This window comes from Lithobates pipiens, unplaced genomic scaffold, assembly GCF_037356315.1.
Source record: "Lithobates pipiens isolate NorthernLeopardFrog02 unplaced genomic scaffold, aLitPip1_a1.2 Scaffold_19, whole genome shotgun sequence".
Lineage (NCBI taxonomy): Eukaryota > Metazoa > Chordata > Amphibia > Anura > Ranidae > Lithobates > Lithobates pipiens.
This window is the reverse complement of record NW_027507764.1, coordinates 132,781,224-132,803,926: the sequence shown is the minus strand read 5'-3', so window position 1 is coordinate 132,803,926 and position 22,703 is coordinate 132,781,224. Positions and strand designations below refer to the sequence as shown.

The window sequence follows — 22,703 nt, the reverse complement described above, 5'->3', positions numbered from 1 at the left end:
AAACAGGGGGGGGGCCGGGATCTGGGGGTCCCCTTGTTAAAGGGGGCTTCCAGATTCTGAGAAGCCCCCCGCCCGCAGACCCTCACAACCAACGGCCAGGGTTGTGAGGATGAGGCCCTTGTCCTTATCAACATGGGGACAAGGTGCTTTGAGGGGTCACAGACCTCCAAAGCATCCTCCCAATGTTGAGGGTATGTGGCCTGGTACGGTTCAGGAGGGAGGGGGAGCCGCTCTCTCGTCCCCCCCTCTTTTCCTGCGGCCTGCCAGGTTGCGTGCTCAGATAAAGGGTCTGATATGGATTTTTAGGGGGACCCCCACTTCAATTTTTTTTTAAAAATTTGATGCGGGGTTCCCCTTAATATCCATATCAGACCTGAAGGGTCTGGTATGGATAATTGGGGGGACCCCCACGTCAATTTTTTTTAAAAATTTGACATGGGGTTCCCCTTAATATCCATGTCAGACCTGAAGGGCCTGGTAATTGAATTTAGGGGAACCCCCACGCTTTTTTTTTTTTTTTTAATCAATGAATGAATGAATTGTCGGCTAATACAGAGAACACTCATTGAGTGTTCTCTGTATTACGGAGACCTGACAATTTAGCCGCAAGTGATTTTAAAATACTTTTTTTCCTGCACAAATGACACTTTGTGCAGCGACAGTTCTAAGCACCAGAAACATGCGCCCCTTCACAGGCATACTATAGATACCCCCCAGCTACGAAATTTAAAGGAATATTACACTTTTATTGTTTCACTTTAATCATTATTAAAATCACTGCTCCTGAAAAAACGGCCGTTTTAAAAACTTTTTTTTGCATTGATCCATGTCCCCTGGGGCAGGACCCGGGTCCCCAAACACTTTTTAGGACAGTAACTTGCATATTACCCTTTAAAATGAGCACTTTAGATTGTGAACGTTCGAGTCCCATAGACTTTAATAGGGTTCTAAAGTTCACACGAAGTTTAGGTCTGTTCGCAGGTTCTGGTGCAAACCGAACAGGGGGGTGTTCGGCTCATCCCTACTCCTTATACTTGGAGTACAGACCCCCCTCCATAACTCCTTATACTTGGTGTACAGACCTCCCTCCATCTCTCCTTATACTTGGTGTACAGACCCCCCTCCTTCACTCCTTATACTTGGTGTACAGACCCCCCTCCATCACTCCTTATACTTGGTGTACAGATCTCCCCCCATCACTCCTTATACTTGGTGTACAGACCCCCCCTCCATAACTCCTTATACTTGGTGTACAGTCCTCCCTCCATTTCTCCTTATACTTGGTGTACAGACCTCCCTCCATCACTCCTTATACTTGGTGTACAGACCCCCCTCCATCACTCCTTATACTTGGTGTAGAGACCCCCCCATCACTTCTTATACTTGGTATACAGACCTCCCTCCATCACTCCTTATACTTGGTATACAGACCTCCCTCCATCACTCCTTATACTTGGTGTACAGACCTCCCTCCATCACTCCTTATACTTGGTGTACAGACCCCCCTCCATCACTCATTATACTTGGTATACAGATCCCCCTCTAATACTCCTTATAATTCGTGTACAGACCCCCCTCCATCACTCCTTATACTTGGTGTACAGACCCCCCCCCCATCACTCCTTATACTTGGTGTACAGACCTCCCTCCATCACTCGTTATACTTGGTGTACAGACCCCCCCCCCCCCATCACTCCTTATACTTGGTGTACAGACCCCCCTCCATCACTCCTTATACTTGGTGTACAGACCCCCTCCATCACTCCTTATACTTGGTGTACAGACCCCCCTCCATCACTCCTTATACCTGGTGTACAGACCCCCCTCCATCACTCCTTATACTTGGTGTACTGACCCCCCATCTCTCCTTATACTTGGTGTACAGACCTCCCCCCAACACTCCTTATAATTGGTGTACAGACCTCCCTCCATCACTCCTTATACTTGGTGTACAGACCCCCCTCCATCACTCCTTATACTTGGTGTACAGACCCCCCTCCATCACTCCTTATACTTGGTATACAGATATCCCCCCATCACTCCTTATACTTGGTGTACAGACCCCCCCTCCATCACTCCTTATCCTTGGTGTACTGACCCCCCATCTCTCCTTATACTTGGTGTACAGACCTCCCCCCAACACTCCTTATACTTGGTGTACAGCTCTCCCCCCATCACTTCTTATACTTGGTGTACAGACCTCCCTCCATCACTCCTTATACTTGGTGTACAGACCTCCCCCCAACACTCCTTATACTTGGTGTACAGCTCTCCCCCCATCACTTCTTATACTTGGTGTACAGACCTCCCTCCATCACTCCTTATACTTGGTGTACAGACCCCCCTCCATCACTCCTTATACTTGGTGTACAGACCCCCCTCCATCACTCCTTATACTTGGTATACAGATCTCCCTCTAATACTCCTTATACTTGGTGTACAGACCCCCCTCCATCACTCCTTATACTTGGTGTACAGACCCCCCCCATCACTCCTTATACTTGGTGTACAGACCCCCCTCCATCACTCCTTATACTTGGTGTACAGACCCCCCTCCATCACTCCTTATACTTGGTGTACTGACCCCCCATCTCTCCTTATACTTGGTGTACAGACCCCCCCCCCCCCATCACTCCTTATACTTGGTGTACAGACCCGCCTCCATCATTCCTTATACTTGGTGTACAGACCCCCCCCCATTATTCCTTATACTTGGTGTACAGACCCCCCTCCATCACTCCTTATACTTGGTATACAGATCTCCCTCTAATACTCCTTATACTTAGTGTACAGACCCCCCTCCATCACTCATTATTCTTGGTGTACAGACCTCCCTCCATCTCTCCTTATACTTGGTGTACAGATCTCCCTCCATCACTCCTTATACTTGGTGTACAGACCCCCCTCCATCACTCCTTATACTTGGTGTACAGATCTCCCTCCATCACTCCTTATACTTGGTATACAGACCCCCCTCCATCTCTCCTTATACTTGGTGTACAGACCCCCCTCCATCACTCCTTATACTTGGTATACAGACCCCCCTCCATCACTCCTTATACTTGGTGTACAGACCCCCCTCCATCACTCCTTATACTTGGTGTACAGACCCCCTCCATCACTCCTTATACTTGGTGTACAGACCCCCCTCCATCACTCCTTATACTTGGTATACAGACCCCCCTCCATCACTCCTTATACTTGGTGTACTGACTCCCATCTCTCCTTATACTTGGTGTACAGACCTCCCCCCATCACTCCTTATACTTGGTGTACAGATCTCCCTCCATCACTCCTTATACTTGGTGTACAGACCTCCCTCCATCACTCCTTATACTTGGTGTACAGACCTCCCTCCATCACTCCTTATACTCGGTGTACAGACCCCCCTCCATCACTCCTTATACTTGGTGTACAGACCCCCCTCCATCACTCCTTATACTTGGTGTACAGACCCCCCTCCATCACTCCTTATACTTGGTGTACAGACCCCCCTCCATCACTCCTTATACTTGGTATACAGACCCCCCTCCATCACTCCTTATACTTGGTGTACTGACTCCCATCTCTCCTTATACTTGGTGTACAGACCTCCCCCCATCACTCCTTATACTTGGTGTACAGATCTCCCTCCATCACTCCTTATACTTGGTGTACAGATCTCCCTCCATCACTCCTTATACTTGGTGTACAGATCTCCCTCCATCACTCCTTATACTTGGTGTACAGACCCCCCCTCCATCTCTCCTTATACTTGGTGTACAGACCCCCCTCCATCACTCCTTATACTTGGTGTACAGACCCCCCTCCATCACTCCTTATACTTGGTGTACTGACTCCCATCTCTCCTTATACTTGGTGTACAGACCTCCCCCCATCACTCCTTATACTTGGTGTACAGATCTCCCTCCATCACTCCTTATACTTGGTGTACAGATCTATCTCCATCACTCCTTATACTTGGTGTACAGATGTATCTCCATCACTCCTTATACTTGGTGTACAGATCTCCCTCCATCACTGTCTGTCACCACAAAGCTGGCAGTCCGCGCTTCTCCCCAGACCGGGGGCGTGTCCTTACGTCACCGGATTGGTAAACCCTCCGCTCTGCCCTCCTGGTTAGGAGAAGAGGGCTCGGAGTCACGTGATTCGGGTGAGTGACAGCTCGGAGATAGGAGGGTGTACGGAGCGGATCCTCCGCCAGCTTTCTGTGTGCGGCAGGCAGTCCGGGGTGATCGCCGCTCATCGGTCTCCTCCTCCTCCCCCGGACCGCCGGGCTTCCTCCTCTTGCCGGGACTTTGTGGGCGGACAGTGAGGAGGGAGGGACACTTCCTATTCCAATGCTCGCAAAGTTTCTTCTACAAATCGGAACCGGCCCGGACGGCGAGGGAGCTCCGTCACTCTTCTCCGAACGCTGTGTGAGTACTTGTGTGCCCGATCCTCCTGTACACCGATCACACTCGGCATGACACCCTTATATAGAGGGTGACACCCTGTGCTGGCTGCCCGTCTGGGGTGATGTGGGGGCACGGTGTCTCTCCGCTCCTTTGTAGTATTATTCGGGGATGTAGTGCAATGTGTATCCTCCATATGGGGGGATGGGTGGGGGAAGACACAGGCAGACCCCTGATCATCACTATGGGGGGGCTCATCACCCCCAATATGTGCCCCTTCTACACACCACAATCTGCCTTGTCTTCTTTTGTTTCAATCTAGAAGGAAGGATGGGTGTATTGTGGGTTGCAGTGCATGGATGGCAATCACATGGCATTTTGTAACATTTCAAAGTATAAAAAAAATAAAATCAGGATAATAGTGAAGACATTGTAACAATGTATCTGAGCTCCCTACACAATGCATGCCAGTACAGGGATTACACTGAGCACAGCCACCTCTGTACATGAGCCAGGTCTATGAACACTAACAATGTATTTCTTCTATTGTTCAGGCTGGGCTCACACCTGTGCGATTTTTAGCTTGTTTTCAGCGCAGGAATGTGCGACAATCCATCTCATAGTGTCCTATGTGTCTCATTCACATCCATGCCAATTCTTATAGCGAGGTTTTTTGAAGACTCCCAGGCTCTGTTTTAATGCTGGAAGATGTGTTTTTGGGTCCATAGATCTTAAAGGAAACCTAGAAAAAACACCTGGTACCAAAGGTACCGTGAAGAACCCCTTAGGGTTGTTAATAGACAGATCAAGCCAATAGTATACATTTTATTACACAAAATCAATATAAAAAAAAAATATATATATACACACACAGCCGCCGAGTAGGGGGAGCCACCGGTGATGGGTTAAATACTCCCGACCAGGGGTGTGTGGCATACTGTCTGACCTCAGGCCCCCGAAATTTATTATTTTTTTTTTCCACTGATTGTACTGTTTGTCATAATGTTAACAAGCTATATAAATCCTGAATAATATTAATAATAGCTGCTCTCTGTGTCTTTTATGAGTTTACAGGAGGGTGTCAGTTGGCATTGTTTGTTATCTCCAGGGACTGCAAAACACTTCCTCCCCTTCTTTATTTTTTTTTATTTTTTTTTTGAGAATTGAGGGACATGTATGTTGTGCTAACAGACTCCTTCTCCTAGGACAGTGATGGTGAACCTTGGCACCCCAGATGTTTTGGAACTACATTTCCCATGATGCTCTGCAGTATAGATGAGCATTATGGGAAATGTAGTTCCAAAACATCCGGGGTGCCAAGGTTCACCATCACAGAAATTAAGACAGTCGTTACATCTATGGACGTGTAAGTTGCAATACTGTCAGTTTTTTTCATTTTTGAGTTTAGATACACTTTTTTGATGAGCCCTGGTTCACACTGATGCTATGCGCTTTCCACACCGCATTGCAATAGCGCAGCTTCTATCTGATCTGGATGTCAATGTTATATTAATGACCCCCTAAAACAGGTTGCAAAACACAGTGCAATTGCCAGAATGGCATCGTATGGGTGTTCACACCCATGCTATGTGGTCCAGGTGTGGGGGGGAAAAAATGGTCCTGCACCATTGTAATGCTGTTTGAGCAATAAATTGCACCCCACAGGAATCGCATGCAGTGTTCCAAACACACTAGTGTGAACCCAGGCTAAAGTAGATTTAAATATTTACAGAATTATGTTTACTTTGCTAAATTGCTGTGTATCATAAACATTTTAATTTTATTTATTTTTTCTTATTTTATAACAAAAAAAAAAAATTCACTTCAAGGTACACACTGATGTAGTGTGGGAAACGCAATCTATGTGCAGCACATTTCCTGCACTGTTCATGCGATCTACTGCGAGTGTCCATTAAAAATGAACGATCCCTACAGTAAAAAGAATTTTCCAAAAATATGAACGATCCCTCATAGGCAGGTTTCAAAATGCAGTGCGTTTGCCTGAATCGGGTCACATGGGTGTAAACATCTATGCGATCCAGTTCCAGCACGAAGAAAAAAAAAAGATGCCCACACTTATGATGCAGTTTGATTTGAGCCCTTTAGAATGAATGGGCTCAAATCGTAACCCACACAATATTGCATGTGATATTGCAGAGGAATGTGGTGCGATTCCTGCGCAAATCGCATGTGATGTGAACCAGGGCTAGGGTAAGGCCTCATTAACCTATATGTACAGATCTGTCCACCCATGTGAAGAGCAGTCTTCAGGGTACACAGGTGTTCTGTACAGGGGGGGCAGCTGCACGGATCTCCAAGCACATCCTTGTCTGTACATCCCATAGGGTCCATTGCATGGATCAGAACCCTGAGAGGCTTCATTTACCTTTTGGGAGTAGGAGGTAAATCTAGTCAGTTAAGCTGCCCCCCCCCCCCCCCCACCCCCCGCCACATACACATGCCTTGGCCGTGTTTTGTTGCACAGCAAGCTCCTGTAAACAAGCCTTTAATCTGTTAAAGATGAGCTTGGAGATTAGACAAAATCTAAATTTGCAGTGGCGTTCCACCCTTCCTCCATTTCTGCGATGCAAGGGTTAAATGCTCACTTAGTCTAGCAGGGCAGGGGGTAAGGTGTATTCCTATCCCTTGGTCCAGTAGTCACCATTGCTGTTCTTTTACCCAAAGCTCCAGGCTGTGAGTGGTCCCTCAGCGTCATCATATACAGTGCAGGGCTATCAACCTTGCAGTATTATTTGTTTAATTTTATAATGAAAAAATAATTATATTTATACAGTATCTCACAAAAGTGAGTACACCCCTCATGTTTCTGTACATTTTTTATTTAATATTTTCATGTGACAACAAATTACACTTTGCTACAATGTAAAGTAGTGAGTGTACAGCTTGTATAACAGTGTAAATTTGCTGTCCCCTCAAAATGGCTCAACACACAGCCATTCATGTCTAAACAACTGGCAACAAAAGTGAGTACATCCCTAAGTGAAAATGTCCAAATTGGGCCCAAAGTGTCAATGTTTTGTGTGGCCACCATTATTTTCCAGCACTGCCTTAACCCTCTTGGGCATGGCGTTCACCAGAGCTTCACAGGTTGCCACTGGAGTCCTCTTCCACTCCTCCTTGAAGACATCACGGAGCTGGTGGATGTTGGAGAAATTGTGCTCCTCCATAGAGATGAGCCGAACACCCCCCGGTTCGGTTCGCACCAGAACTTTCGAACGGACCCCAAATTCGTACGAACGTTAGAACCCCATTGAAGTCTATGGGACTCGAACGTTCGAAATTAAAAGTGCTAATTTTAACGGCTAATATGCAAGATACTGTCCTAAAAAGGGTTTGGGGACCTGGCTCCTGCCCCAGGGGACATGGGTCAATGCAAAAAAAACTTTTAAAAACGGCCGTTTTGGCGAGAGCACTGATTTTAATGACGATTAAAGTGAAAAAAAAAAAAGTGAAATATTCCTTTTAAATATGGTGCCTGGGTGGTGTCTGTAGTATGCCTGTGAAGTGCCACGTGTTTCCCGTTTTTAGAACAGTCCCTGCACAAAATGACATTTAGCGGAAATAACGTCATTTAAAACTGCTTGCGGTTTTAATGTTATATCTGATTCCTGCAATATGGTTGAAAATCATTGAGAAAAATGGCATGGGTAGCCCTCCCTGCCCATTACCAGCCCCTTTTGGGTCGTGTATGCATATTAAGGGCAACCCCGTACCCATATTAAAAAAAGGAAATGCGTGTGGCCCCCAGGCCCTATATTCTCAGAACAGCAGTATACAGGCGGTGCAAACAAGACAGGGACTGTGTAGGTTTGTTGTGTTAAGTTGAATCTGTTTGTAATTTTCAACTGGTACATTTTTAAAGTGTAGCTCCAGTCAAAAAAACGATTTTTAAGCTTTTTGGAAAACATAGGGAAGGGTTACCACCCCTGTATAATTTGTTTTGCCGTCCCTCTTTTTCATAGCACGCAGACAGCACACACAATCTCCTACCGCTGACCTGAAAGCTCTATTTAAAACGAGCAAGATAGTTGGCTATATAGGTGGATATAGCGGTGTATACTGGGTTCAGAGCACGCAGACAGCACGCACAATCTCCTACAACTGACTGCAAGCTCTATTATAAAAGATAGATATATCGCTAGATATATAGGTGAATATAGCAGTGTATACTGCGGTCAGGGCACGCAGACAACAACCACTACAGAAGAGCAAGAACGAAAAATCGTCCGATAACGATCGGTGTATACTGTGTTGAAGGTACACAGAACACCCACTAACTGCTACAGATGCCAACATACTACACAAGGCCGCCACGCTGGCGGCCTTATATAGTGTGGGGCGTGTACTACACAGCCTGAGCTATGATTGGCCACAGCCACCCTGCCTGTGGCCAATCATGGCTCTCCTCGCTGCCGGCGCTTTGATTGGCCAAGCATGCGGGGTCACAGTGCATGCTTGGCCAATCATGAGCCAGCAATGCACTGCGCCATCGCAGTGCATTGTGGGCCATGAGTGGCACACAAATTTGGCGCGAATGGCCCATAATGTTCGGAATTCGCCGAATGGGCGAACAGCCGATGTTCGAGTCGAATGTATGTTCGACTTGAACACGAAGCTCATCCCTACTCCTCCACCTTCAGTTTGAGGATGCCCCACAGATGCGCAATAGGGTTTAGGTCTGGAGACATGCTTGGCCAGTCCATCACCTTTTACCCTCAGCTTCTTTAGCAAGGCAGAGGTGTGTTTGGGGTCGTTATGTTGGAATACTGCCCTGCGGCCCAGTCCCTGAAGGGAGGGGATCATGCTCTGCTTCGGTATGTCACAGTACATGTTGGCATTCACGGTTCCCTCAATTAACTGTAGCTCCCCAGTTCCGGCAGCACTCATGCAGCCCCAGACTATGACACTTCCACAACCATGCCTGACTGTAGGCCAAAAACACTTGTCTTTGTTCTCCTCACCTTGTTGCCGCCACACACGCTTGACACCATCTAAACCAAATACGTTTATCTTGGTCTCATCAGACCACAGGAAAGGGTTCCAGTAATCCATGTCCTTAGTCTACTTGTCTTCAGTAAACCTTTTTGTGGGCTTTTTGGTGCATCATCTGTAGAAGAGGCTTCCTTCTGGGACCACAGCCATGCAGGCCAATTTGATGCAGTGTGCGGTGTATGGTCTTAGCATTGACATGATTGGATGATGAAAATCAGCAGAGCTTCCCCCTCATTTCATTGACTGCACTTCCAAGTGTACTTACAGTGGATTGATTTGCCTTTAGTAAATAAACCCCCAATGTTTGCTATGAAAGCCGTTCACATCTATGCAGTGCGATTTAAGATCCAGTTTAAAAAAAAAAGTCCTGTGTGGGTTCACCTTGCATTTTATCTCCAACCACGCCAAATCCTCTTAGAAATTGTATTAACGCACATTAGAATCGCACCTGTCAACAGAAATCGCTTCAGATTCACAGTTCACACCACAAAAATGTCCTCCAGATTTGTTCTGGATGCATTTCTAATGCTTGCTTGTGTGTGCGTGTTTTTTTTTTTTTTTTGTTGTTGTTTTTTTGGGCTTTGGTGCAAAAACGGAATTAGCCAGCCTGACACTCCCATGTTTGAACCAAAGACGAGATGCTTTTATTGTCATGACTTAACATTGAGATTCCTTTTATGTTGGTGATTGGCGTATTTATAATTCTACAAACAATCTGGGAATAACTCCTTTGTTCTCTTACTGTTTTTGATCCACAAAGCAGTAAGTAATGCAATCAATCACACATAGGAATATAGAACAAAAATACCAACGTTATTAAAAATCCATTACATGTATGTCAAGTCATCGTCCCCTCCTTCTTCTTCTTTTTTTTTTTTTTTTTTTTTTTTTTTTTTTTATCCTAAGGAAATAGTTAATGAAGACAGGAATGCGATCAATAGCTAAATATCTGCTCCAGCTGTACCAAGCAGTGATTACAAAGTACAATTTTGCTGGCTGAATGGAAGCCAAGACTTGGTGGAAAAGGAGGAGGGATGCGTTCCAGATAGGCAGCCAGCTTTTGACCGAAATACATTTCTCGGCACGGTCCCAGGGTCAGCAGGAGGCCGCACTCTGCGCACAGAACCGCGCCGTCCTATTAGCCACTTGTTAATTACATCAAGTCATTTCATAGAGTTGAAGACTCTCCTGGGAGTGTTGTGTGTCTTGTTGAACGAGAGGAGAACATTCTCTGGCAGTCAAGAGGTACAGCAGCAGCTGATCACCTCTGTGTTCCTCTGTGTAGTCCATTGTGGTTGTTCCTGGAAGCAGATCCTGTTTTCACGGATGATTATTCACATATTCGCAATAGGAAAGGAACTGCTTGAGCAGAAAAGATGCCGTGGATCAGTCTGGGTACACCCACACAGATGCGAAAAAGATGCAAACTGTATTGTTTCTATAAACGCAGGTCAGGGGGTTAAGCCCAGATGGAAATTTGGCTGGTTCAGCGGGAACTGGATGAATTTCGATCCATCTTTTTGCTTGTACAGAAGTTTATCTATCGATTTCAGTACAACCAGAATGTCAGTTCTTTTATTTTTTATCGTATGATCACTGCCGGTGGCTATATCTGCTGCCAGTGATCATTGTGTTCTCACAGTGCTGTCAGAATACAATAGTGCAGTAGGAGGGATTCCACCATCAACACTAAGGCCGCGTACACACGGGCGGACTGTTCGCCCAACCTTGTCCGCTGAACAGTGTTTGGGCGGACAGTCCGCCCGTGTGTGGGCTTTCAGCGGACAGTTTCAGCGGACAGTTGGACGGACAAAGTCTTTCGGAAATTCCGTAAAACTGTCCGCTGAAACTGTGTTTGAGCGAACAGTCCGCCCGTGTGTGGGCCTGTCCGCTGTACTTTCGAAATGAGCGGACTGTTCCCGCTCGGAAAGTCCGCCCATTTCGAGCGCGTGTACAGGTAGGCGGGGCCCGCGAAGGAGACGTCGCGGACTCCGCCGCCTGGAATGGGCTTAAAGGGGAACCCCAACGCCGAAAAAAATCGGCGTGGGGGTTCCCCCAAAGTCCACACCAGACCCTTGTCCGAGCACGCTACCCGGCCGGCCAGGAAAGGGGGGCGAGCGAGCGCGCCCCCCCTCCTGAGCCGTACCAGGCCGCGTGCCCTCAACATGGGGGGGTGCCTTGGGCAAGGGGGGGCCGCGCGGCCCCCCCACCCCAAAGCACCTTGTCCCCATGTTGATGAGGACAAGGGCCTCTTCCCGACAACCCTGGCCGTTGGTTGTCGGGGTCTGCGGGCGGGGGGCTTATCGGAATCCGGGAGCCCCCTTTAAGAAGGGGGCCCCCGGATACCGGCCCCCCACCCTATGTGAATGAGTATGGGGTACAATGTACCCCTACCCATTCACCTGTGAAATAAAGTACAAAAAAAAACACAACACAGGGAAAAAATATTTTATTGCACAGCTCCGGGGGTCTTCCGTCTTCGGGGGTCTTCTCGCCGGACTCCTCCGCTATCTGTGTGTAGCTCTTTTACTAGCGGAGGAGTCCGGCTTTCTTCCTCCCCGCCGCCGGCCTCTTCTCCCGACTTCGGGGGTCTTGTCCCCCTCCTCGGTTCTTCTGCCGGGCCACCGCGCCTTCTTGTAGCTCTTTTACAGGCGGTGGCCCGGTCTTCTGTCGCCTCTGTCGCCGCTGTCGTCGCCGCCGCCGCCGCCTTCCGTTCTTGTTCTTCTTCTTGTTCTTCTTCTTCTTCTCCTGGAGATGTTGACTCGACGAGCTCTCCGGCCGGAATGCCAGAGCCGCGCTGTGCGGTCACTTATATAGTGACAATGGGGCGGTGTCACATGGTATATGTCACATGGGTTGGTCACATGGGTTGATGTCACATGGGGACTATGACATCGTAAGGGGGCGGGGTCACCATGTGACCAACCCATGTGACATATACCATGTGACACCGCCCCATTGTCACTATATAAGTGGCAGCGGAGCGTGTCCCTGGCATTCCGGCCGGAGAGCTCGTCGAGTCAACATCTCCAGGAGAAGAAGAAGAAGAAGAACATGAAGAAGAACAAGAACGGAAGGCGGCGGCGGCGACGACGACGACAGCGGCGACAGAAGACCGGGCCACCGCCTGTAAAAGAGCTACAAGAAGGCGCGGTGGCCCGGCAGAAGAACCGAAGGCGGCGACAGAAGAACGGAAGGCAGCGGCGACAGAAGACCGGGCCACCGCCTGTAAAAGAGCTACAAGAAGGCGCGGTGGCCCGGCAGAAGAACCGAAGAGGGGGACAAGACCCCCGAAGTCGGGAGAAGAGGCCGGCGGCGGGGAGGAAGAAAGCCGGACTCCTCCGCTAGTAAAAGAGCTACACACAGATAGCGGAGGAGTCCGGCGAGAAGACCCCCGAAGACGGAAGACCCCCGGAGCTGTGCAATAAAATATTTTTTCCCTGTGTTGTGTTTTTTTTTTGTACTTTATTTCACAGGTGAATGGGTAGGGGTACATTGTACCCCATACTCATTCACATAGGGTGGGGGGCCGGTATCCGGGGGCCCCCTTCTTAAAGGGGGCTCCCGGATTCCGATAAGCCCCCCGCCCGCAGACCCCGACAACCAACGGCCAGGGTTGTCGGGAAGAGGCCCTTGTCCTCATCAACATGGGGACAAGGTGCTTTGGGGTGGGGGGGCCGCGCGGCCCCCCCTTGCCCAAGGCACCCCCCCATGTTGAGGGCACGCGGCCTGGTACGGCTCAGGAGGGGGGGCGCGCTCGCTCGCCCCCCTTTCCTGGCCGGCCGGGTAGCGTGCTCGGACAAGGGTCTGGTGTGGACTTTGGGGGAACCCCCACGCCGATTTTTTTCGGCGTTGGGGTTCCCCTTTAAGCCCATTCCAGGCGGCGGAGTCCGCGACGTCTCCTTCGCGGGCCCCGCCTACCTGTACACGCGCTCGAAATGGGCGGATTTGCCTCCTCCTTACGTGGGCGAGTCCGTTCATTTCAAAAGTTGAGCGAACTGTTTGGCAAACAGTTTGCTGAAACAGTCCGCTCGTGTGTGGGCAAGTCCGCTCATGCAAATTTTGAGCGGACTGTTTGCCGAAACTGTTTGACGAACAAGGTTGGGCAAACAGTCCGCGCGTGTGTACGCGGCCTAACTGTTTTGATGGGGAAAATCAAGCAATATATCTTTTGAATGAAATAATTGCATTAGCTATGGCCAGCCTTAAAGTGCATTTAAAAACCGAATGTTTGTTTGCTTTTTATTTTAAAGGGGTGTTCCAGGGGAAATTTTATTTATTTTTTTAATTTTTTTTAAATACTTGCCTAAGCCCCCTCTAGATCCAGTGATGTTGCACAAGACTCGGCTGGCTGTGACTCCCCTCCTCGTTGGCTGAGACAGCAGCATGATGCCTTTGGCTCCCGCTGCTTTCAATCAAAGTCAGTTAGCTAATGAGGCTAGAAAGGGGGCTGGGCCGTGGCTCCATGTCTGAATGGTCGTGCACAGCAGTGGCTTGGCTCGGGTGCCCCCATAGCAAGCTGCTTGTTGTGGGGGCACTTAACAGGAGGGAGGAGCCAGGAGTGCCAAAGAGGAGGATCGGGGCTATTCTGTGCAAAACCGCTGCACTGAGGAGGTAAGTATGCATACGCTATATATATATATATATATATATATATATATATATATATATATATATATATATATATATATATATATATATATATATATATATATATATATATATATATAATATTATAAAAAAATATAAGAGCCTTTACAATCACTTTAAGCCTTGTACACACAATGAAAATATCGGACAAATTGTTAAATTTTTCCATGCTAGTCTCATATAGAAACAAAAATTCTCATATGGCAGAATACAACTTCAGAAGTGATGCAGTGGCGGCTGGTGGAATTTTTTTTCTGGGGGGTGGCAAACCTCATGGGGGGGCCCTCCCCCAATCAGTGGCACTTACACCAGCGACTTCCCCCTGGGTGGCAGCCTCTCGTTCTGCTCTCCTTGTCCATGACGGCTTCCCTATGCTCGGCGGCTTCTGTTTCCTCCCTCCTCCTCAGAAGCAACCAATCGGAAATTGGAAAACTTTTATCGTACCCGCTTCTGAGTGGCTGGATTAAGGATCAATGTTACAAGAGTGCATGTTCATTACTTCATTCGCTCTTTTAACACACCTGGGTGGGCTCCAGGTTGCATGCTCTGCGACCCGAGCCCACCCCATTTTGAAGCTTATTAGAGCCACTGGCTGTAATTGGGTGCTTTGAAAAAAATCCCGTCAGTGTAATTCATGCTCCTGGTGACCCGAAAGTGGCCAGACCCATGAATAAGGGGCGGCAGTGGATGGATTTATGCTATGCATGAATCTTATCCATTACCATTATATTGGGGTGGCGAGAGAAGGGGCAGCGCCCCTAATGGACAGGCTGCCACTGTTGTGATGTGTTCTTTCGTTTCTGAGCATGCGTGGTCTTGGTCTCGGAAGAATACAGTACTGATTAAACTAAAATGATTAGTTCTGTTATTTTATGATACATTTTCGTTTTTATCCCTTTTGGATAAAGCCCCTCGGGGCTTTCACACAGCAGCGGCTCTTTCAGGGTGCTATTTTTATCGCCGTATCGCCTGCAAAGTGCCCCAGTGTGAAAGGGGCCTTACTACAACCGGAGAGTGCAAAATCTGGTGCAGCTCTGCAAAGAAACCAATCCGTTTCTTTTGTCAAAGCCTAAGGGCACTTTCACACTGAGCTGCCCCGGGCGTCACATGCTGAAGTTCTGATAGGCCTGTTATACGTTTAATGGACCAACTTCAGTACAATCGGCCTCCCCATACTTGGATCACATCCCTGCAGATCAGTCAAAATCCAATTCATCTATGACTGGCTTTAAAAGCAGCATCTGAATGGCAGTAATTGCCATTGATAATGAGATTAAAATTGCTGTATGTAAGTTTATTGTCTGATTTTCATGGTGTGTTTTTGTTTTTTGTAAACCAGTAATTCAGAATTGGTCCACATCTCCTAAACCAGAACCCGCTTGGTACAATAAAAATGTTTATTTTCAGTTTTTTTGAGCATCCTTTGCCATCATTTCTGTACATTTCTTTTACAGATGTGTAAAAGTCTCAAGGCTTGTAATTTTAAGAGACCTATTTACTAAAAAAAAAAAAAAAAAAAAGCGCAGCTATTTGTCCTGCGAATCTTTTATGTACATTGGTTCTGTGCGACGTAACCAGCTGTCATAGGATTGGGACAAAGTGGAATGTTCTTGGGGTGTCTTCCATGTAGTAGAGAATAGTGCTCACCGCTTGGCATGCATTCCGATGTCTCTGGTTGTAATAAATGAATGAACAGTGCTTGCGGGAGTTGGATGATAATGACGAATAAATAAACCGAAACTGGGGATGGGAGCGAGATGTATGTGGACTGTAACTGTGGTCATCTTCAAAGCTGAAGATGGCAGATTTGGGGGTTGGTTTACACAAGCAGCAACCCATGCCACACCTCTAAATAAAAAAAAAAAAAAAAAAAAACAATCTACAGTGGATCGCTTTTCACTGAGCGTCTTATCAGGCAGCTGGGAGGCGATACTGTATATCGCTTTCTCACTGCCTGCTTTTTAGCCCTGCATTACATGTGGTTGCAGGCATTGTCAGTGCAGCCCCATTCAATTGAATAGGGTGCATTCATTGGTGGTACTGCCCTTCTCAACGGGGGAATATTTTTTGCAGCGGCGGTATGTTTACAAACCACTCTGGCTGCCATGTTGGTTTAGGAGCAGTAAAACCGTTTAGGCATGAATGTCCGGATCAGAGAAGACCTGCATTCAAGGCGTTTGTCCTTGAATGCATGGGGCCCTAAATTCAGTATAGGATTTAACCTGCTATGTACTGTGCCCTTCTGGGTGCACTAAAAGTGAGGGATACACAACAGCTAGATGGGCCCATATTCAAGGGGGGGCCTTGTGCATATCACTGGGGGGCGCTGTGCAAAAAAAACAAAAACAAAAAAAAACACTGTTTTTGTAATTTGGTTACTGTCAGAATTCAAGGATTGAAGCTGGCCATACACCATACAATTTTTTGTTATTCAATTTTCTTTAGATTTACCTTCAACTATGCAGTGCAAGGGCCTGTCTGATTGCATACAAATTGAAAGTGTTTAAGTTTGACCTCCCATATTATATGGCTTTTGTAAATCTAAAGGAAAGTTGTACAAGAAACTGTATGGCCAATGTGTGTGTGTGTGTGTGTGTGTGTGTGTGTGTGTGTGTGTGTGTGTGTGTGTGTGTGTGTATATATATTATATTATGTATGTGTGTATTTATCTCCATCGTGATTCATGAGCACCATTTAGGTAAACAGTCCTTTAGTCTACTTTTGTTCTCAAGTTCTCGGAGAAGCCAAGAATACCACTATAGAGCAAACGCTCATACAGTAAGAATTTTGGCAATCGCTACACGTGTTTTGAGATTTTAATAAATATTTGACATCAGTGTTCGTCTCCAAGGAGATCTAGCCTCTAGGCGTAAAGGAAACGGTGTAAATGGTCCAAATATGATTAATTCTAATCTTTCCGTCTCCCATGTAGTGCTCCAGTAAATGATTAGGTAGGATGAGTATGCTGGGGGGTTGTTGCTGTTCTCTTGCTTATCACTATGCTTCTTTATAATGTATTGCTTATTGCTATACTTCTTTATGATATTGGCTTTATTTTAGCTGATTTTACTAGTGTTTGATATTTTAAATCTACAATGGAGTGTGCAATGTTTACTGTGCTTTACTGATGTATTTTATCAGCTTTGGATACATTTTTATGTTGACAGTTATTTCTTGATTCTGCCAAGGTTGAGTCTTATAAAAAGCTGTTTAATGTACTTAAAACCAATAACTGCTGTTTATTCATTCTTTTTATCATTGTGTGCTAGCATAGCTGAATGCTTTGCCGAATGAAGCATTCATTTTTCTTGCTTTTTTTTTTTTTTTTTTCATAAGAGATGCTTCATCATTTTTCTATGCATAATCATCCTTCGGGTTAAACAAAAGTCAGTGCTCCCCTTGCCTTTTTGGGGTGAAATCAAATGGTTTAATTTTCTAAACTAAATTTTATTTTTAAAATGACAGCTGTTGCCTTGCCTGTATTTTGCTTAAAGTGGAACTTTAGTCTCTGTCAACATTGACTATTTGTAATCCTTATACTGCTTGCATTAGTAAATGGACAGGAAGGTATATTTTACATTCATAATATATAATTATTATTATAATTATATATATATATATATATATATATATATATATATATATATAAATTTTTTTTTTATTATGAATTTAAAATATACCTTCCTATCCATTTACTAATGCTAGCAGCATAAGGATTACAAATAGTGTTTTTTTTTTTTTTTTTTTTCTAATTTCTTCAGTTACTTCCTCTTTTCCATGCCTAGGCAATTGATGTCATACATCCCAGGAGTCTTCAGAAGGGGTTTTCTCAGTTAAGCACACCTCCCTGCCTGCGTGTCTGAGCTAAGGGCAGATGAATTCCAGGATGTAAATGCTTCATGAATCATCTGCCCTTAAAGAGGAAGTAAAGCTTTAATAATAACTTACGAATAACTTAAGCTCCCGAAGCGACCCTCGTCGTCCTCCCACGCCGCTAGGATACCTGGAGTGACTTCCTGGCTCAGTGACTGGCCAGAGCCGCGATGACGTCACCCCCGTGCATGCTCGCTGGAGCCACCACTAACGGCATGATTACCGTTAGCAGCGGTATGCTTAGTGCGCCGCTGTCATTTTGCAAATATCTCCTAAACCTTGTTTTAAGGCTTACCTGTAGGTCAAAGTGGTCTGTAAGGGTTTACAACCACTTTAAGCTGGCCACAGCCAGAAATTCTAGGGGTTGTTTTTTTATTTTTTATTTTATTTGTTTTTCAAAGTGATTTCTCCAGCAAAATAAAGCATGGAGACCTGGATGGAGGGGGAGTTTGCTTTGAATATTAAAGTGGTTGTAAAGGCACAAGGTTGTTTTTTTTTTTACCTTCATGCAGGACCTATGCTACATCCAGTTAGGCAAGTATGATTCTTCAAAAAAAAAAGTCAGATTGGTTGCCATGCACAGCTGCATCAGATTTTGCACACTCCAGTTTTAGTAAATCAACCCCACTGTATGTGTGTTAGTCTGTGGATTATCAGCCTCTAATGTAGTCCCAAACTGCAGCTGGCTGCAAAAGTGTTTTTTAAGTCGGTCCTGAGTGACCGCGAATTGGTCATGTTTTACATATTTCATTAAAGGCTCATAGATGGACAGCTGTGATCATCAGTCACACTTTCAAGTGCCCGAAAGCCTGTAAAATATGCCCTTGTTATGGTTCACTGGGTTACAGTAACAATTCACAATAGGTTTTGCTTTAGTTAAAATTACCTACGCTAAAGGCAAGAATATGACCCTGTTACTGCAATGTACTAATCTTGGGACCCAGGTAACCAGACTACCTACATATTGCAGCCTTATCTATTGTCTTACTAAACCTGCAACAGTAAAAATCAGTCTGTATATGCTTGTTATATTCACTGTGGGACCAAAGGAGTTAATCTTCTGTATTGTGTAAAAATACTTAAATTTTTTTTAATCCTGTCTTCTCTGTTCCTCCTTATGTATTTTTTTTGTCCCCAATCCATCTGCTGATGGTACAGAGCCTTGGAGGCACTCTGCACATGCTCAGTTTGGTGTGTATTGCTAGAGGGGGTTTATTTATTTTTTGGAATGGTGCATGTGATCAGCACAGGGCCAATCGGCACTGTCCAGACACAGGGTCGGGGAGTCTCATATGACAGTCAGAGGAGAATGAAAACTCCTAGAAGCTTTAACCAGTGCTCGGCCAGACACTGATAGAAGTCACAAAACCCGTTATATACTGCTGCTGAGGATTTATTTAGCAGTTTATATTTACTTAAAACTATTGCTTTTCCATGTTCTGTGTACTGTGGGAGATATATACTACCGTTCAAAAGTTTGGGGTCACCCAAACAATTTTGTGTTTTTCATGAAAAGTCACACTTATTCACCACCATACGTTGTGAAATGAATAGAAAATAGAGTCAAGACATTGACAAGGTTAGAAATAATGATTTGTATTTGAAATAACATTGTTTTTACATCAAACTTTGCTTTCGTCAAAGAATCCTCCTTTTGCAGCAATTACAGCATTGCACACCTTTGGCATTCTAGCTGTTAATTTATTGAGGTAAGCTGGAGAAATTGCACCCCACGCTTCTAGAAGCAGCTCCCACAAGTTGGATTGGTTGGATGGGCACTTCTGGCGTACCATACGGTCAAGCTGCTCCCACAACAGCTCAATGGGGTTCAGATCTGGTGACTGTGCTGGCCACTCCATTACCGATAGAATACCAGCTGCCTGCTTCTGCTGTAAATAGTTCTTGCACAATTTGGAGGTGTGTTTAGGGTCATTGTCCTGTTGTAGGATGAAATTGGCTCCAGTCAAGCGCTGTCCACTGGGTATGGCATGGCGTTGCAAAATGGAGTGATAGCCTTCCTTATTCAGAATCCCTTTTACCCTGTACAAAGCTCCCACCTTACCAGCACCAAAGCAACCCCAGACCATCACATTACCTCCACCATGCTTAACAGATGGCGTCAGGCATTCTTCCAGCATCTTTTCATTTATTCTGCGTCTCACAAACGTTCTTTGTGATCCAAACACCTCAAACTTGGATTCATCCGTCCACAACACTTTTTTCCAGTCTTCCTCTGTCCAATGTCTGTGTTCTTTTGCCCATCTTAATCTTTTTCTTTTATTGGCCAGTCTCAGATATGGCTTTTTCTTTGCCACTCTGCCCTGAAGCCCAAAATCCTGCAGCCGCCTCTTCACTGTAGATGTTGACACTGGTGTTTTGCGGGTACTATTTAATGAAGATGCCAGTTGGGGGACCTGTGAGGCGTCTGTTTCTCAAACTAGAGACTCTAATGTGCTTATCTTCTTGCTTAGTTGTGCAACGCGGCCTCCCACTTCTTTTTCTACTCTGGTTAGAGCCTGTTTGTGCTGTCCTCTGAAGGGAGTAGTACACACCGTTGTAGGAAATCTTCAATTTCTTTGCAATTTCTCGCATGGAATAGCCTTCATTTCTAAGAACAAGAATAGACTGTCGAGTTTCAGATGAAAGTTCTCTTTTTCTGGCCATTTTGAGCGTTTAATTGACCCCACAAATGTGATGCTCCAGAAACTCAATCTGCTCACAGGAAGGTCAGTTTTGTAGCTTCTGGAAGGAGCTAGACTGTTTTTAGATGTGTGAACATGATTGCACAAGGGTTTGCTAATCATCAATTAGCCTTCTGAGCCAATGAGCAAACACATTGTACCATTAGAACACTGGAGTGATAGTTGCTGGAAATGGGCCTCTATACACCTATGTAGATATTGCACCAAAAACTAGACATTTGCAGTTAGAATAGTCATTTACCACATTAGCAATGTATAGAGTATATTTGTTTAAAGTTAGGACTAGTTTAAAGTTAGCTTCATTGAAAAGTACAGTGCTTTTCCTTCAAAAATAAGGACATTTCAATGTGACCCCCAAACTTTTGAACGGGTGTGTGTGTGTGTGTGTGTGTGTATGTATGTTATATATGTGTGTGTATATATATATATAATTTATATTATTATAGTGAATGCAGGGTCCTGGGTTTAGTAACACTTTAAGAAGTCTGTTCCCGGCTTCTTAAAGGGGTTTTCAGGGAGTAAAGGAATCTCCTATCTGTAATCACTCCCAGCAGCCTCTTTTGTAAAGTATACAGAGCAGAAATTCAGACTTTCCTGGCTATGGCTATTCCATGCAGTGGCATGTTCTAATATGTGACTCAGAAATCCTGAGACATCCAGGCAACTAGTAATGTCAAAAATACCAACGAAAGAGTCCACCCCTATATTGCCCTCTTAAAGAAAAATCACCCACTCAAAAAATCTACTGTACATTTACCAGCTAATAAACCAAAAACATATGGGGGTTATATCTTCCCCCTTGCTCTCTTAATACTTTCCTTGGAAATCCACTGTGTGATTTATTTATTTTTTTTCCATTTCCCCAGTAAATGAATCATAGATGCTTCTTAGATTACTATAGGGGCAGATTGTATGGATAGAACTCTGAACATCTAGTTATGACGCATGTTTAATTATAGGCTAGACTGGTGTTGTATACACAACAATTTGTTATAGATCTTGTCATTTGGTGGCGACTTTGTTTCGGTATGTTCTGTGCATGTAGGTCAAATAACTAATGAGGATTGAGGTTTTAGTGCATATTATGGATTTATATGCTTTATGGCTTCCTGTATGCTAATGCTCAGCCTTGTATTATCAAGTCCTTTACCTCTAACAGATGTTAACATGGTTTTGTCTTATGCAAGGTCAAAATTTGTGTGTGGTGTGTTTCCCCCCCTATAGTAATTTCTCATTGAATGACCATGTAATAGTATAGCTTTTCTATATGCCATCTCATCATTTTAATAGGTGGTATCAGAAAGCAAAATGACCTACATTGCAGTAGTAGTAGTAGTAATAGTAGTAGTAGTAGTCCTTCCAAGAGGTGTGTGTTTGTTTTTTTTTTTTTTTACTAGGAAGGTCCTAGTTTAAAATACAGTTGGACTCATAAGTTTCCATACCCTGGCAGAACTTATGATTTATTGGCCATTTTTCTGAGAATATGAATAATAAAACAAGCTTTTCTTTCACTCATGGTTAGTGTTTGGCTGAAGCCATTTATTATCAATCAACTGTGTTTTTATTTTTTTTAAATCCTAATGGCAACAAACTACCCAAATGACCCCGATCAAAATTTCACATACCCCAGTTCTTAATACCATGTATTGCCTACTTTAACATCAATGACAGCTTGAAGTCTTTTGTGGTATTTGTGGATGAGGCTCTTTATCTTCTCAGATGGTAAAACTGCCCATTGCTATTGGCAAAAAGCCTCCAGTTCCTGTAAATTCTTGGGCTGTCTTACATGAACTAAACGTTCTGAGATCTCCCCAGAGTGGCTCGATGATATTGAGGTCAGAAGGCTTTATTCTGCTATAGCCAATGACCGATTGACTTGGCCTTGTGTTTTGGATCATTGTCATGTTGGAATGTCCAAGTATGTCCCATGCGCAGCATCCTGGCTGAATGCAAATGTTCCTCCCTCCCAGTATTTTTATTTTTTGATAACATACTGCATTCATCTTGCCATCAATTTTTGACCAAATTTCCTGTGTCTTTTGTGGCTCATACATTCTCTTCCCCCACCCCC

The 22,703-nt window shown here is 45.1% G+C and overlaps 1 protein-coding gene across 5 annotated transcripts in view; it reads left to right on the top strand.

The window, feature by feature from the left end:
- The first annotated feature begins 4,125 nt into the window (after positions 1-4,125).
- HYCC1 (hyccin PI4KA lipid kinase complex subunit 1) overlaps positions 4,126-22,703 on the top strand; it is a 166,581-nt gene continuing 148,003 nt past the window's right edge. For 2 of the 5 annotated variants that reach the window (XM_077491275.1, XM_077491278.1), the window contains exon 1: positions 4,127-4,418. The gene's annotated coding sequence lies outside the window, so the exon portion shown is untranslated. Of the gene's footprint in view, positions 4,419-22,703 lie in introns of all 5 variants that reach the window. The other 3 variants (XM_077491276.1, XM_077491279.1, XM_077491277.1) reach the window with 2 other exon arrangements.